Source organism: Bubalus kerabau, chromosome 6, assembly GCF_029407905.1.
Source record: "Bubalus kerabau isolate K-KA32 ecotype Philippines breed swamp buffalo chromosome 6, PCC_UOA_SB_1v2, whole genome shotgun sequence".
NCBI classification, from domain to species: Eukaryota; Metazoa; Chordata; class Mammalia; order Artiodactyla; family Bovidae; genus Bubalus; species Bubalus kerabau.
In genome coordinates this window covers 92,435,978-92,451,201 of record NC_073629.1, presented here as the reverse complement: position 1 = coordinate 92,451,201, position 15,224 = coordinate 92,435,978, and the positions used below count along the sequence as shown (strand labels likewise).

Genomic DNA, 15,224 nt, shown 5'->3' with positions numbered 1-15,224 from the left:
GGGCTGCATTGTCATTACTTTTTCTTTCCAATGCTGCTCTTCCGGCATTTACCTGGTACATCTGCCTCAACAAATGCGTCCCAGGGGTGAACAGACGTTGCTTTCCCCAGCCTGGCCTCCTTCCAGACAATCTGTGTCCCACCTGTTCACATGGCCGGCATGTCTGTGCCTGGCCCCGTGCTCACATGGGCGGGTGAAGCTGAGAGAGAAGCCCCCGGGCCTGACCGCCCACCTGGGCCGGTGCTCTGCTCCCCACCACACTCTACAGCTCCCAGGGCTGCTCCCGCAGGAAGCCCAGACCCAACCTCGAAGGTCCCCAAACCCCACCAGGACTGAGCCTCTGAGACACAATCGCCAACTGTCCTCCTGGGGGCTCTGATGGGTCCTCTGGGACGACACTGAGCCCCTCAGGGTCAAGAAACAGAACGCTCTTCTGTTACGATTGCAGCCTGATGTCACCACTTCTAAGTCACTTCTCCTGCCCTTTCCTCAGCCACAAAACAGGACCCAGAACTCCTAACTCCCAGGGAAGAGAATGAGGGACTGTATGAATTCCCCAAACACACCACATGCAGCAAGAAAACAGACAGCCCTGGGAACCAGTACATTGGGGTTCAAACACTGTTTGCCTGGACTAGTGAGGGGTGGCCATGGCAAGCCACTCAGCTTTCTGCACTAGGTTCCGGTTGCGGTGGGCCTAGCTGCTCCTAAGCGTTGGGGAGGATTAAGCAATGGGATGGGCTGTGTTTTGTAACCCAGGGAAGCTGGTAATCTGGAAGTAAGGAGGACTCGGGAGGCCCACAGTAGCTGTTTCAACAGACCCCAGGTAAAAGGGAATAGCATGGGATGGAGCTGGCTTCTCTGGCCCAACATTCCACAATGATTCGGTGTAAAGAGAGTCTGCCAACTATCCTGCAATGTGTTAAAAAAACCCCAAAATACCAGGCTCTCCCCTTTCTACCTCCTTAGGTTGGAGGAGCAGCCAGCCCTGGTTGAGCCCCCCGCCCCGGTATCATCTAGGATGAGGGCTGCCTGGGGGAATATGCCCGGTTATCCATCAGCTGCACTCTTTGTTTGCGGTTGGTTGTTCTGCAAAAATGCAACTTTTCATGATTTACAGCCAACAATTACTCCGCAGCAGCAGCAGAAAAAAAAAAAAATTTTTTTTTTTTTTTTTTTTTTAAATTTTAAATGGAGTGAGGTAAACACCCTCCTATGCTGTCTTCAAGTTCTTCCACAGACTGGTTTTACACTTAACTCTTTAATCGTTCAGCAACTTATTTTGGTAAAGAACATAGATTTTACTCCTCAAAATGGTCGACCGGCTTGATACAAGTTTTCCACTCATTTGAAATCAGGGACAAAAATTCTTACAAAGGCATCGGATGGTTTCTGAGCTTTTAAGAAATTCTGTCCTAATTCTGTCCATTCTAATGATCAGAGTTTTACAATGTTATTATCTTCAATTCTTTAGTGGAAGTTTTCTTATTTGTTTTTATCTGCTTATCCTACCAAACTTCTATCGTTTATACAAGTCATCTTCCTACCAAAATAAAAAAATTCTTATATAATTTGGAGGAAAACTGACACCTTTCCAAAACAGAGGTACCCTCTTAGGAGGTGATCTTTCTCAAATTACTCATATTTTCATTCAAGTCCACCAGTCAAGCAAGGAGGGTGGGTCAACGATGCTGATCAGAAAGGCGGGCAAGGGCAGGTGATACATTTGGGAAAACCAAAACCCTCTCTTGCCCTGATTAAATGTTTTATTCAACAAATGTGACACTGACTTGTTCTCAGGGTTAAGATGGAAACGATGGCGCTCCTGACAGCAGTGTGAGAAAGACTGAGTCGATGGCCCAGCCCTGGGCAGGGTGGAGGGCAGGGGCTGTCTGGCCTGATGCTCAGAACCAGCCAGGTACTTTCACACCGTCTCTCCCTGAACCCCCAGGTGGCCTTCCAAGGCAGACACAAGCACCCTTACATTACAGATGAGAAAACAAGTGTCTGTGTGGAGAGCAGACTGAAGGTGCCTTTTCCTACTTATCCTCAGAGAGTCCAGATCTACTCTTCCTCAGCCTTCAGCTCAGAAACAACACGTGGCTTTTAAAGAAAGATCTGGAAAGCTTCAGCAACTTGGTTCTTTAAATTAGCATTATTCATTTAATATAAAACACTTTCTTATTATAGGACACAGCAGAGTAAAAAGAAAATTAGTCACTGTTTTTTGTTAAATAATATCACAAGCACTTCTCCTCTCATTAAATGGTCAAAGAAAACATGGTTTTTTAATGAGACTAATATCATTATTCAACTAATTTAATTAACAGGGCATTACATCAGTGTTTGCTAACTTAGTAGCTACAAAATGGTATCTCTTTGATTTCTTTGGTATTTTAACTTAATCTTTTGGATCACTAACCATTTAAAATGGTTTACACTGGCCATTTAGTAAAAGAAATGACAAATCATTCATGTCGTTAGCTATTTAGGTATTTGACGTCTTTCCTTAGTAATATACATGAGCTCTTTAAACATTAAGGATGTAACATATGGATATCTTATCATTTAAAAGAAAAAAAAAAAAAAAAAAAAAACTTTTAAATGAAAACTTGAACCAGGTGCATGACTTACAAGGCTCCCCTGACACCAAAATCTCTTTTTCCTACAAGATCAGGAATCCACGGTCCTTTGAATGTTAGGGATGGAAAATCCACAGTTCTAGTAGGGGGATGGTATAATTCTTTGACATCTGGGTGGAAATGGACATTTGCTACCCTCCAGTGAAAGGAAGGCCATGTTAGTAGTGGCTCAGGTGTCAGGAAGCTGGGGTGATAACTTATCCTTTATAGGCTCTTTCAGCTGCAACATTAAGTAGCTCTGCAGTGTTTAACTCTGTGTCTTAAAGTATGACAGTTACTGCCGTTCTTTGATTTTGAGGCAAACATGAACTTATAATACAAAACTTTCAAAAGGGCAGAAAAGGACAAAAAATAAAATGAAAGCAGCAACCAGTGTCACAGGGAGACAAGAGGGTTAAGAAATCATTCTTACACATGAAACCCAATCCAAGGGACCTCACCCCACATCTATCGACGTGACGCTGCCCTCACCCCCACACCTCAACAGCACCTTTACCATCCCTAAGACCCAGCACAATGAGAGGCATACAACAGGCGTTCAGTAAACAATTACAACTTTTATTGTTCAAAGACCGGCTCAAATCTGGCCATCTGGAGCCAGGCCTTTCCGGACTGCTAGGAATCGGCCTCTCCCTGTGGTTTCCAACTTGGAGTTAGAACTCCATTAAAGCACTCAGCAAAGTGTCTCATGTGAGTTTTCTCTAAAAACACAAAACCAAAACCAAAACCCTCTGACATTCATAGAGGCCTACAGCACGTTGGGGCTATAGTAGGTGCCCAGGAACTCTTCCACCGGAGTAGGGGAGGAAGGAGTCAGGAGCCAGAGACCTCCCGCATGGGCTTGGGTAAGGCCCTGCCTGCCCTGGGCCTCTGTTGCGCCAAGTGTCAAATGATGGAGTTAAGAGAAGATGACTTCTGGAGCTCTTCTTCCAACGTACTCTCCCAACCCAGTCCATACACCTAGCAGGAGCAGGGATTAGAAACAGCAGCTCCTAAATTTTAGGAAGGCAGAGCCCAGATTTTACCTTTTCCCATTCATTACAGAATTCTTAGGGCTTGCAGGGCAGTGGTGGTACAGTGGTTAAGCATCCGCCTGCCAACGCTGGGAGCACGGGTTTCATCCCTGGTCTGGGAAGATACCACGAGCCGCGGGCAACGAAGCCTGTGCCCCAAGCATCCAAGTCCAAGCTCTAAGCCTGTGCTCCTCAACAAGAGAAGCCATCACAACGAGAAGCAACTGGAGAGCAGCCTCCACTCGCTGCAACTAGAGAAAGCCTGTGCGCGACGAAGAAGACCCACCTAAGACTAAATAAGTATTTAAAAACAAAGAATCAGATCAAAAAAAGAACCCTTAAGAGGTCAAAACTTAACCACCACCTACAAACCTATTGATTATCAAAGCCTGGAGATAACAGCTAGCTCATGACATCTGGGCTCTCCCCTGTACCAACCGCAACCCCCAACAGCCCCTCTTCAGCAACCTTTATCCATATACGCATACATGCACACATGGACTAAAAAAGGCAGAATCAAATTGGGCATGCAGTTTGGCAACTCATGCTTTTTTTTTTTTTTTAAACTAACTAAAAATTCTTTTCCAAATAGAAAACAGGCCTTGCACTGAGTGGTGTGGCCCACTGCAGCCAGCTGCCTCCTCCAAGCCTCCGGGATCTAGTCCACTTGGACAGCCTGAGGTGCCTTCAGACATCTGCCTGAAGCTGTAAAAGTTTCCCTCCCTGCAAAGTATTTTATTTTTGTTCACAGCCAGGGAGCCTTCCAAGGAGGGCTCATTCTACAACGTTCACCCTCAAGAGTAGGGTTTCTTTATGACCCCAGAATGGCTACACAGCCACCGGGGCTTAGGGGCTCACTGCAGCCCCTCAGCTCTGTTCGTGTGTTCTGGATGCCACTCCACCAAACCCCGCTGTCAACAGCGAGGAGAGACCGGGACACTACCCCTGTCCCAGAGTAAGCACATTCTACCCCCCACTCTTACCCCTGGTAGAGATGCAGGGTTCAAACCTGCAGCCTTGGGATCTGAGCCACAGCGAGAAGCCTTGAAAGCCGTGTGAGGGAACCTGGGCTTGCCACTCAAGGCAACAGGGAAGAGATCTCAGCAGAAGAGCAAGTAGCTCAGGACAGTTGAGAATCCTATCTGACACCTCTTAGCCCGTGCCAGACATCCCAGTGCACGCCTGACAAACTCACCCAACACCACCAGAGTACCCAAGGCTCCACAGATGAACAGACTTGGCAAGTTCTGGATTTGGGCCCTTTCCTCAATCCATAGCAAGGAGTCCCATGCGACTCAAGGAACAGGGTCAGTCAAGAGGGACCAAGAGACAAGCTCCCCGGAGCTTGCCACTTCACATCTTGTATATCCTGTGGTAGGTGACATTCATGCTTCCTTCAAGAAGCAGAGCCTGGTGAGGGCGGGGTGGGGTATGTGTTCCCTACAAGACAGGACCTTCCAGCCTTACCCTGAGACCCCCAGTTAGCCTCACCCACAAACTAGCATGGAATCCCCCACCCATTTTTTACTCTCTTTAAAAAAAATTATTCTGTGCACAGGAAGCTCCTGGAAAACAGAATAAAAACACGCTCAGAGTGAACGGCGGGACTCCTGCCAGGTCACCCAACCCCTCCTGACTGATTTACAAGGCTGCAAAATGGAACTTTGTTCTGCAAATCCCCTCCTTCCTTGCCCCACCCCAATACTCAGGCGTGTAGCAGCACGGGGCCCACATGTGAAACCACCAAGTACAGCCTTCCTTGACTGAAACTCAACACAGGCCATGTGGCCAAGCACCCAGGACACTAGGGGTACGTGGTGTATGGCGGTGTGCTCACAGCTCGGCAGCAGAGGACACTTGGGGGGTTGGGGAAGGGGGAGACAGGGGCACTCCAGCTCTGAGAAATGAAGGCCTGTGAGAGAAGTTCATATTCCAGGGAGGGAGGTATGTTTACACAGGTGTCACCAGGTCAGAGGGTTCAGCATTCTGTGCAAAATACAGAATTCACAATTCAAAATACAACATGCTCTGCAAAATATAGGAGTGACCTGGGACCCTCTGGGCCAAGCTTCCTCAGTTCAGTTCAGTTGCTCAGTCATGTCCAACTCTTTGCGACCCCATGGACTGCAGCACACCGGGCTTCCCTGTCCATTGAGTCGGTGATGCCATCCAACCATCTCATCCTCTGTCGTCCCCTTCTCCTACTGCCTTCAATCTTTCCCAGCATCAGGGTCTTTTCCAATGAGTCAGCTCTTCCCATCAGGTGGCCAAAGTATTGGAGTTTCAGCTTCAGCTTCAGTCCTTCCAATGAATATTCAGGACTGATTTCCTTTAGGATGGACTGGTTGGATCTCCTTGCAGTCCAAGGGACTCTCAAGAGTCTTCTCCAACACCACAGTTCAAAAGCATCAATTTTTTGGCACTCAGCTTTCTTTATAGTCCAACTCTCACATCCATGCATAACCACTGGAAAAACCATAGCTTTGCCTAGATGGACCTTTGTTGGCAATGTAATGTCGCTGCTTTCTCCCCCCAAGTTTCCTAGAGGGAATTTTAGCAGCATCAATAGACTGAAGATATAGCTAAGGGAATGGAGAGAATCTCATCACCCAAACAGAAAGGCCAAGACAGAGAAGCGGGGTGGCAAAAGTGGAAGGTACTGGAAGAGGCCTCTCGGTTTTATGTGCAGACCACAGAAGAGAATCCATTTGGAGAACAGAGGTTCTAATTCTCCAGCTTGGAAAAACACACAGAGCTGTTGCTACGTGAAGAGACAGAACTGGCTGGCGTTAAAAATAGGTTTGGATGACACAGGGGAGTGAGCAACACAGGATCCCTGCCTCCAAACGGCCAGGGGGCCATCACGTGCGGGGAGGAAAGGACGTGCTCGCTCGTCGCTGCTGAGGGATGGCCCTGGGTCCAGGGGCAGATGCTCTGAGCCGCCAAAAGCTTCTCCAGATCCGAGCATTAGAGTGGAGAGCCTCTGGGAGCGGTGGGCCACGTCACCTCAGGGTGGCTCAGGCGGACAGGGTGCGAGCGCACTCAGGATCAGAGGGTGTGAGTTTCGTCTCTGCTTGGCCACAACAGAGCCATGGGGACTGCCTCAGTCTCCCCTCTGAAAAGGGCGGAGCTATGTTATCCAGCACCACCTGGCATTTCCTGAGGATTATTAGGAGACAGAAGAGACCCCGATGGAGGGTCCTGGGATCAGGGTTCCAGGTCTGGCTATAAACCACCTGCTGTATGACTCGGGTGAGCTTCTTGCCCCCCAGGCCTCTGCTCAATTCCAAGTGAGGTGGCTGAGATCCTGCTGCTACAGTGAACCAAGTGGGCATCACACCGAGCTCTCGGCCACACAAATTGAGAAAGGGTGACAAAAGCCCCAGCTCGCACGGTCAGGCCGTCAGACCCAGGAGAGGGCTGTCTTGACACCAGAGCTTCTTCCCTAACATCCCCGTCTCATTTCTATCTCCTGAAAAGTGAGATGGATGCAGGAATGCAGAGAGAGCAGGCAGAGAGTAGCAAATGCCTTTTCAACCTGATCCCAAACCCCTGGGGAAGGGGGTACAATTTACTTCTCAACATCCCTGCGAAGGTGTCACTGCTGTTTACTGGTAAGAAATCAGGCCCAGAGAAGTGCATTATCCTAAGTGTTCTAACTTCAGTCTCTCTGTCCCTCCACCTCTGATTTCGGTCCAAGAAACCTAAATAATGCACCCCTCTCCATCCTGCCACCAGTCCCTACAAAAGAGAGTTCTGGGTGCTTTTTGTTGCTTATGAAAAGAAACAACAGCTCATAGTAACATAAGGTAAGCACAAGGCATTCTCTACATCTGAGATCATCCACATGTTTTTCTCTTCCCAGAGTAGACTGGCCTTCTAACTGCTCCTTCCGGCAAGTATTTCACTGAGTTGGTCTCCACTTAGGGTGCGTGCATGCTTGTGTGTGCCTGTGTGTGGGAATGTAAGATCTCACTAAAGAGTCTGTTGGATCTAACTGGTAAATTACCCTGGGAAGAGAAGGAGAAACAAGGCAGGCGAGGAGCTTAAAAAGGTTAGGAGCACTTTTGACACGGCCATGTGTTCAGCAAATGCTGGCTCCTAGGCCGCCAGGGATGCTGTGCTGTGCCCACTGGGGTGGGAGACGACAGAGGCTCAGCTCTGCCCATGAGGTCCAGGGGATGAAATGAAGTCTCCACAGGAGAACTGAGGGATGTGGGAAGGTGCTCCAGGCGGGCGCCGTGAGGTGGGGATTAGAGGGATCAGGGAGGCTTTATGGAAGAGGTGGCACTCAAGCCAGGGCCTTAAAGGACAGCGAGCCTCGGAGATGCAGGAGGTGATAGGGAGGTGAGAGATTACTGCTGTCATCTTAGCCCTCCCCTGGAACCAGGCCTTCTGACAGCTTCTCCTTCAGAGCATAAATCCTGTCAGGCCTCTGCCCTCCCCAGCCACTCCATCTCACTGACGGGGTGGGCATGGGGCTTACCCACGTCCCCTCCCCTAGAAGGGGGAGGAGGCTGCCCACCCAGCTCACCAGCTAACCTAGGGCAGCTCAACCAGCTTCTCTCCCCATCCTCCTGGATGACTGGGCAGGGACTATAGATGAGAAAACAGGGGCTCAGGGACTTGTCCAAGGTCATTCAGCTCAGAACAGGCAGAACTGGAAGTCAAGCCCAGACCTTCTGGCTGTGTTCTGGCTTCTCCGGTCAAAGCTTTGAAACTGACGTTTAAAGATGCTGCCGGAGGGTAAAGAGGTCCTGGCTCTATGCCCAGCCCCTCTGTTCTCCAGCAGCTGGAGTACAAGGGCACCTCACTTTACCTTCCTCAGCCCTTCATCATCGTCTATTACGGGGAGGCCTCTACCCTCAACACGGGTATGGGGAACCCAAATATGACTCCTCAGATAAGGGACTCAAACTCCTGAGCCAGCAACACAGCACCAGGTGGAAGACATGCGCGTTTGCTTTCTATGATTCTGTGAACACAGGGCAGGCCAGGGCGTGGGAAGGGTGGGGGCCAGCAGAAGACAGCATCCCTGGTGGGGCAGAACCCAGTCTTCTGAGGAGCGGCCTCTCTCATTTTTAAAAAACAATCAAAGAAAGTCACCCCACTCAAATCATTTTCAAGAAGAAGAGGAACTGGCTGTGCTGAGACGGTCACGGCCACCATCCCACCAGGCCCTGCCCATCCAACCCAGGAAGCACTCGCTTCTTCTGGGAACTGGATCAAAGGGCATCATCTGGGTAAGAGGTGGAGCCCCATGTAATTAATACCTGGTTATACTGTAGATGCCAGGCAGGGTGCCCTTCCCTGTGTGCAAACATCTCCCCAGCAGAGCTGCACAGCAGAGGGCACGGGTCCTAGGCATGTACACGTGAGACAAGGGAGATTAAAGGCGAGAGGTCCCCCCTGCAAATGAACAGTGTGGAGTGGATCAACAGCATGCTGTTTGTACAACGCTGATTTTCTTCTTAAAGAGAGATGAGCTTCAGACCCTGGTTTACACCATTAGCAACACACACACACACACACACACACACACACACACACCCCCCACTGTCTTAAAGGAGCCTCTTACAACCGCAAACATGTCATAGTAGGCCAGTGACAGTTCCTTAACAAGAACACTGGCAGTTGCTTCTGCAAAGTGGAAAATTCCCTGGCATGGGCCTGCACACACACTCAGTTCCAATGACAACTTAATCCTGCCAGGACTGAGGTGTGCACAGAACAAAAAACCCACCCGCTTTAGAAACTTCCGTTTTTTTAAGTTTAAGAGAAATCATTAAAGGGATGGCCCCCAGAACACCTTTCAAGAAAGGGGGCACACACTTTGCTTACCAGCACCAGATTCAGGGGGTACAGAGTCACCTTCCCTCAGCTCAGCCCCCGTCATGACGGGATGAGGTGCACAGCCTGAAAATCTCATCTGGGTCCCCTGACATCCAAGCGGGGAAGTTTACACTAGGCTGGGGAGGGGGTGCAAACGAAGAAGCAGGGAATGCAGGCGCATGGGCTGCACGAACAGATGCCGCCTAAGCCTTTAAAGCGCATATTAATTGCGCTCATTTAGCTAACAGTCTCTGTTTCGTCCCCCACCCTGGTCGACCAGGGTCCTTGGGTACCACTGGAGAGATGCAAGCTGTTGGCCTTACTGTTATTTTGTCGGCCATTAAACGATTCATCGGAGTCATTAATTGATTTATTACTGCTGCCTGCTCAGAGGGTTTAGCAAATAAGGAATGATGTAGGTCACAACGCAAAGGAAACTGAACCAAACAACGCCATGAGCAGCCGGGGGCTTAGAATCCACGGCTGTCCACTCGGACAGCCCTCCACGCCCAGCTGCCAGCCGGGGGGCTGCACCGCTGGCTCCTGCCTGAAGCCCAGGCGTCAGCCTGCCTCCAGCGCACGCGTCGTGCTGCCCAAGATGCATTCAGAAGGTGGAGAAGCTCGTCTTGAGGGCTCCTGGGCATCTGCCAGGTGAGGTCACCAGTGGCTGGGCCCACGGCTGGGCCCTCCAGGACACAGGGAAGAGGCATGACATCAGGCAGAGGGTTCCGGCTAGGGGAGATGGCACGCTCTGGCCACACCTCCCCCTCTGCCTGTGCTGCCCACAGAAATGACAGGACAGCAACAGATGACAAGACAGGTGCCTCCTAATGCTGGCCCTTTCTTACTTATCTCTGATCCCCTCAAAAAGCCCCAGGGCGGCGGGTGGCATTAGCATCTCTACATTACAGAAAACTGAAGCTCAGAGAGCTGATCTGCCCACAGTTCCACAGGCCGGGAAGCAGCACCCTGGGACCTGAACCCAGGTCTACCTGACTTCCCAGTCCACATTCCTTCCCCTCGACCAAATTCTTCAGGTAACACGAAGGGGCACTGCAGCTCAGCCTCGGTGACAACCTCCAAAAAACTAACTAGGTGACGAGAACAGGACGATCCCCTCCCTGCCTGGGTGCCTCATTTACAAAACAGCAGGGTCCAGGGTGGGCGGAATTCAGTCCCTTCTGCCCCACCCAGTGCCCTGACCCCCTGAGATGATGCTGCCTACCAGGGATCCTTCCTCTTGGGAAGACCCCAGTTGCTGGGGGCGAGCCCTCCCTGAGGCCTCCCCTGCTGCCCGACCTGTCCTTCAAGCCTAAATGCAGCAGGTGCAGGAAGCCTTCCCAGAACTAGATCAGGCACCCAGTAGGTGCACAACAAAGGCCTGCTGCGCTGGATGGGACTGCAGAAAAGTTCCCAGGCCTCACCCTGCTCCCGGGCTCTGGGGCGCTGAGCAGACTTGGTGGGACTGTAGAAAAGTTCCCAGGTCTCACCCTGCTCCCAGGCCCTGGGGCGCTGAGCAGACTCGGTGGGACTGTAGAAAAGTTCCCAGGCCTCACCCTGCTCCCAGGCCCTGGGGCGCTGAGCAGACTCTGAGCGATGTTGACGTGAGGGGACTAGGGCAGTCATTTTAAAGAAACATTAACACCCTCGACAAGAGGATTCACGAGGTCACAGATTCTGGGCAAGTCTGTGTGCGCACATATCTATGTCTCTGAGGCGGGAACGATAACAGCTCTGGTACCCAGGGTCCCTAAGGAACCCAACCCAGCCAGTCTGGTTGACTCAAATTCTGTGATCACAGCAATCAGCCCCTCAAAGACACACCACACCCCTCGCTGCCTGGCACCATTCTAGAACAGGGCCCACCCTGCAGGCATGCAGGAGGCCCTCTCAGGGTGGCAGGCTCTTCAGTTTGCTCCAAGAGTGATGCGGAGGGGCTGAAGATGTAGGTCAGGCATGGACTAAGACCCAGGCTGCTTCCGTCCTTGACACAGCCCAGTCTGCACGCTCGTTCCACAGCCTGTTGAGGTCTTGCCAGAGCCACTGCAGGGCGAGGCAGGGCTGCCCTTTGGAGGTCATCACAGGGAGGCCACAGATGCTTGCTGGGGGTCTGCCAGGCACACAAGCAGGGCTTTCTTGTTAGCATCCTGCCACAATGGTTCCAGAGCACCCAAGGACACACTCGGCCTTTAGGATCCTAGTGAGAAACTTGCTGGGGGATGGGGTCAGGAGCCCAGCCTGGAAGAACCAGAGATGACCTGACTGGTCAAAGCCTTCCGAGGGACCAGAGGACCTATCTGCTGAGACTTCTGACCCATACACGGGACTTCTCAGTGGTCCACCCCTACTCTCCCCATCAATCCATATGGTATTGAAAGCACAAAGGAAGGTCTTTTCTAGAGACCTTCATCAGGGTTCAACAAATTAGATTCTTTAAGTCTATCAGAAAAGGAATAACCTATTATTATTGTTTAGTACTCTCTGCGGAGAAGGCAATGGCACCCCACTCCAGTACTCTTGCCTGGAAAATCCCATGGATGGAAGGCCTGGTGCGCTGTAGTCCATGGGGTCGCCAAGAGTCGGACACGACTGAGTAACTTCACTTTCACTTTTCACTTTCATGCATTGGAGAAGGAAATGGCAACCCACTCCAGTGTTCTTGCCTGGAGAATCCCAGGGACGGGGGAGCCTGGTGGGCTGCCGTCTATGGGGTCGCAGAGAGTCAGACATGACTGAAGCGACTTAGCAGCAGCAGCAGTACTCTCTGGCTTACAAGGCCTTTCTTTCACCCAAATTTACTTGATGAACATGCCCAACTACGCTTCTGCGGAGGCTGGTCCATCTCTCTGGAACTTCTCATTCACTTTCTCCTCCCGGGCAAAACCTCTTCATCTTCCATGTGTTCCTCATCACAGCACTTGTCACATCTGACTGTTAATTTCTTATTAAATTAGCCAGCTGCCTTCACAGGGATGGGGGCAGGAATAGTGTGCACAGCATAGAGAAGGTGCTGGCTCAGTAAATATTTTTTGGATGAATAAAGTTCTTGCAGAAATTCTGCTTATCAAGAATAGTCACCATGTCTACAAGGTCAAATTGCAAGACTAGCTAACTCATACAATTACCCTCTCCCCTCGAAAAACAGCACCTCCGCCACACACACATGCACGCACACCCCACTATGCCCACACACGTCTTAGAACAGGCTGTTTCCTCTGCCTGTGAAACCCAAGCTTTGGGTGTTCAGAAAACCTAGGCACTGATGCGGCTCCGCCCTCCTGGCAGATGACTTGGGTGGCCTCTTCTGGAGTCAATGGTCAGGTCAGCAAAATGAGATCATGGTTACACCTCCTTTCCCAAGACAGCTGTGGAGACAGCTTAAGCTAACACCTAGACAAAGCATCTTTAGTTCCAAGAAAGACAAAAAAATGCAAGGGAGTAGGGTGGTCTCTAGAGTTAAACTGCTACTGTGTCTCACTCCCAACTGGATGGAAGTCAAGCCTAGGGCCAGGGGGCTGGGTGCAGTGAAAGGATCATGTATGAGTTGAGGAGTCTTTATGAGATGCTAAGACCTAGCTGCCTCTCCCAGCCCTGGTGGTCAAGCCTCCCTTCCATTTCCAAAGCAGAGCCTGCTGTTCACTCTCAAGACAGGTTGAATGCTCTGGTTCTCAGCCTCCCTGCAGGTAGATGTCTGCTCCGCTGGCCCAAGGAGCAACTTTTTCCATACACTTTTTAGAGGGGCCAGAGAACATGCCTACTACCTCCAGGGCTTGGGGACAGGCAGAGGTGGGGGGGGGGGTGGTGCTCCTGAGCCTGGGCAGAAGCTGACAAAGACATCAAGGCAGAGGTCTCCCCCTAAGATGCCTTCCTGCACCCCAGAAAATGTGCCCCATAGATGGAGGAATCCACTGCCAATCTGACAACTGCCCTTTGCAGCTGGACCCTCCAAATCATAGATTAAAAAAAAGACATGGTTCTTGGAATCAAGAGACATGGCACAGAGCAAGCCTTGAGCTCACTCAGTCAGAATGCATCCTACTCTTCCTCCCTGATTCAACTCCTCACTTGACTTGAAAGAACATGAGAGAGGCAGAGAGAAGAGAAAGATAAGATGCTGAGAAAAGGGGGAGGGTGGGCAATGAACAGGCTCTCTGAGCCTGCAGGAACCTCTGGCCACACCCCTGTTCTGTCTACCACGTGGCGAGGACAGCTCCAGCCCTTCAGCAAGCAAGTCTCAGGCCCCCCAGGACACTGTTCATGCTACTTTTACTCTCTCTGCTCAACAAGCTCCCCTGCCACCTTCCCTTTATCTACCTATAGAACTCCTAGTCCTCCACCTACGCTCACCTCTATGTCCCTGCTTCCCAGCACAGAACAAGCATGGAAGGCCCTGAGTAGGTTCATGAGCTAGAACTCAATTTTAGAAGATAACTGCTTCTACCCGTAACCCTCTCAACAAGGGCTGAGATGGCTGAGATGGAACGTTAGGAGTTCCAATAAACTCCTAACCAAGGGCTGCCATGGTAAAGCAGACAGAGCACTGGACCGAGGGGAGGAGCTTCGACTCCCCAGCTCCCTGGCTAATTCAGAGGCAGGCAATTCACTCTATCTTGAGATGCTCCCCTGCCCCATGCCCCGACCAATATAAGACAACACGTTCCTGGAGCTGGCATGAGTTAATGCAAACAAGGAGATAACGGGAGGGCTGGGATCTCATCTCAGCCTCTCTCCTCCTCCCATTCTCACCTCCCTCTTCTCATGGACATCAAGCTTCAGCCTTGAGAAGCACATGCTGGTCCCCAGCCTCTGCACATGCCATCCCTCCACCCAGAATGCCCACCTCCCTGCTGGCTTTTGCCATTCTAGTCCATCTACCCATCCATTCCTCAGGTTGCCCTGGGCACTGGGCAGGATGATTTTTTTCCTCTTCCAAGTCAACATAAAACTCTGTAACCCCTACAAGACTTTCTACCTGGCCTTATCATATGGACAAAGCTATCTCCCTGCAGGACTACTGGTTCCAAAAAGTAGAATCCAAATATTCAATAGTAGTATCCAAATATGTCCAATAAAATCAGTAACCACTGAATGACTGGGGGCTGTGAGAGAGCTTTTGCACAAAGCTAGGCCCGGCTCTTCTGGGAAATGTCTTTTATTTTTCTTCTTTATAGATGTAACTTTAAAGAACAGAACATACTCTCATAAATCCAAATGTCAAAAGGGACAAAGAGAGGCCTTATCTTCCCAAAGTCTCCATGTTCCTCTTCTCAAGCAATCATTGGAGAAGAGAAACATGGAAACCTTGGAAAAGACCTGAATTTGAATCTTAGTTCTATTCCTAGCTTGAAACGTGTAAGCCACATAGACATCACAGGACCATTCTTGAAGGATGATGACCAAACTCCCCACTCTGCTGCAAATCTGGTCTAAAGCACTCTGGTTTTCTTTTATTTTTGTCTAATTGCATTTGAGGCTGTGGCCTGGTTTTCTCCACTGCAGATAGGAGTTTTTTAATCCACAGGCCTCCAGAAAACCTGAACCTAGAACCTTAGAACACGAAGGAGTCCCCCAGCTTCTCTGCTAACAGACCTAGCCGCAGCCTCACAATCCTAGTGGGAGGGCAGGAAAGGTCTGAGACCCGAGTCCTCCAAGACATCGTGCCTTGGCAGTCTTATCTAGAAAATGGCAATGATTTGCCTTGCTTCCCAGAGTTTATGAAAGTAAGGTTTCTGCTTCC

General features: G+C 50.4%; 1 protein-coding gene across 2 annotated transcripts in view; it reads right to left on the bottom strand.

Moving 5' to 3' along the window:
- Nucleotides 1–15,224, bottom strand: part of SSBP3 (single stranded DNA binding protein 3) — a 166,700-nt gene that overhangs the window by 50,018 nt on the left and 101,458 nt on the right. The gene's annotated exons all lie outside the window — the stretch shown is intronic.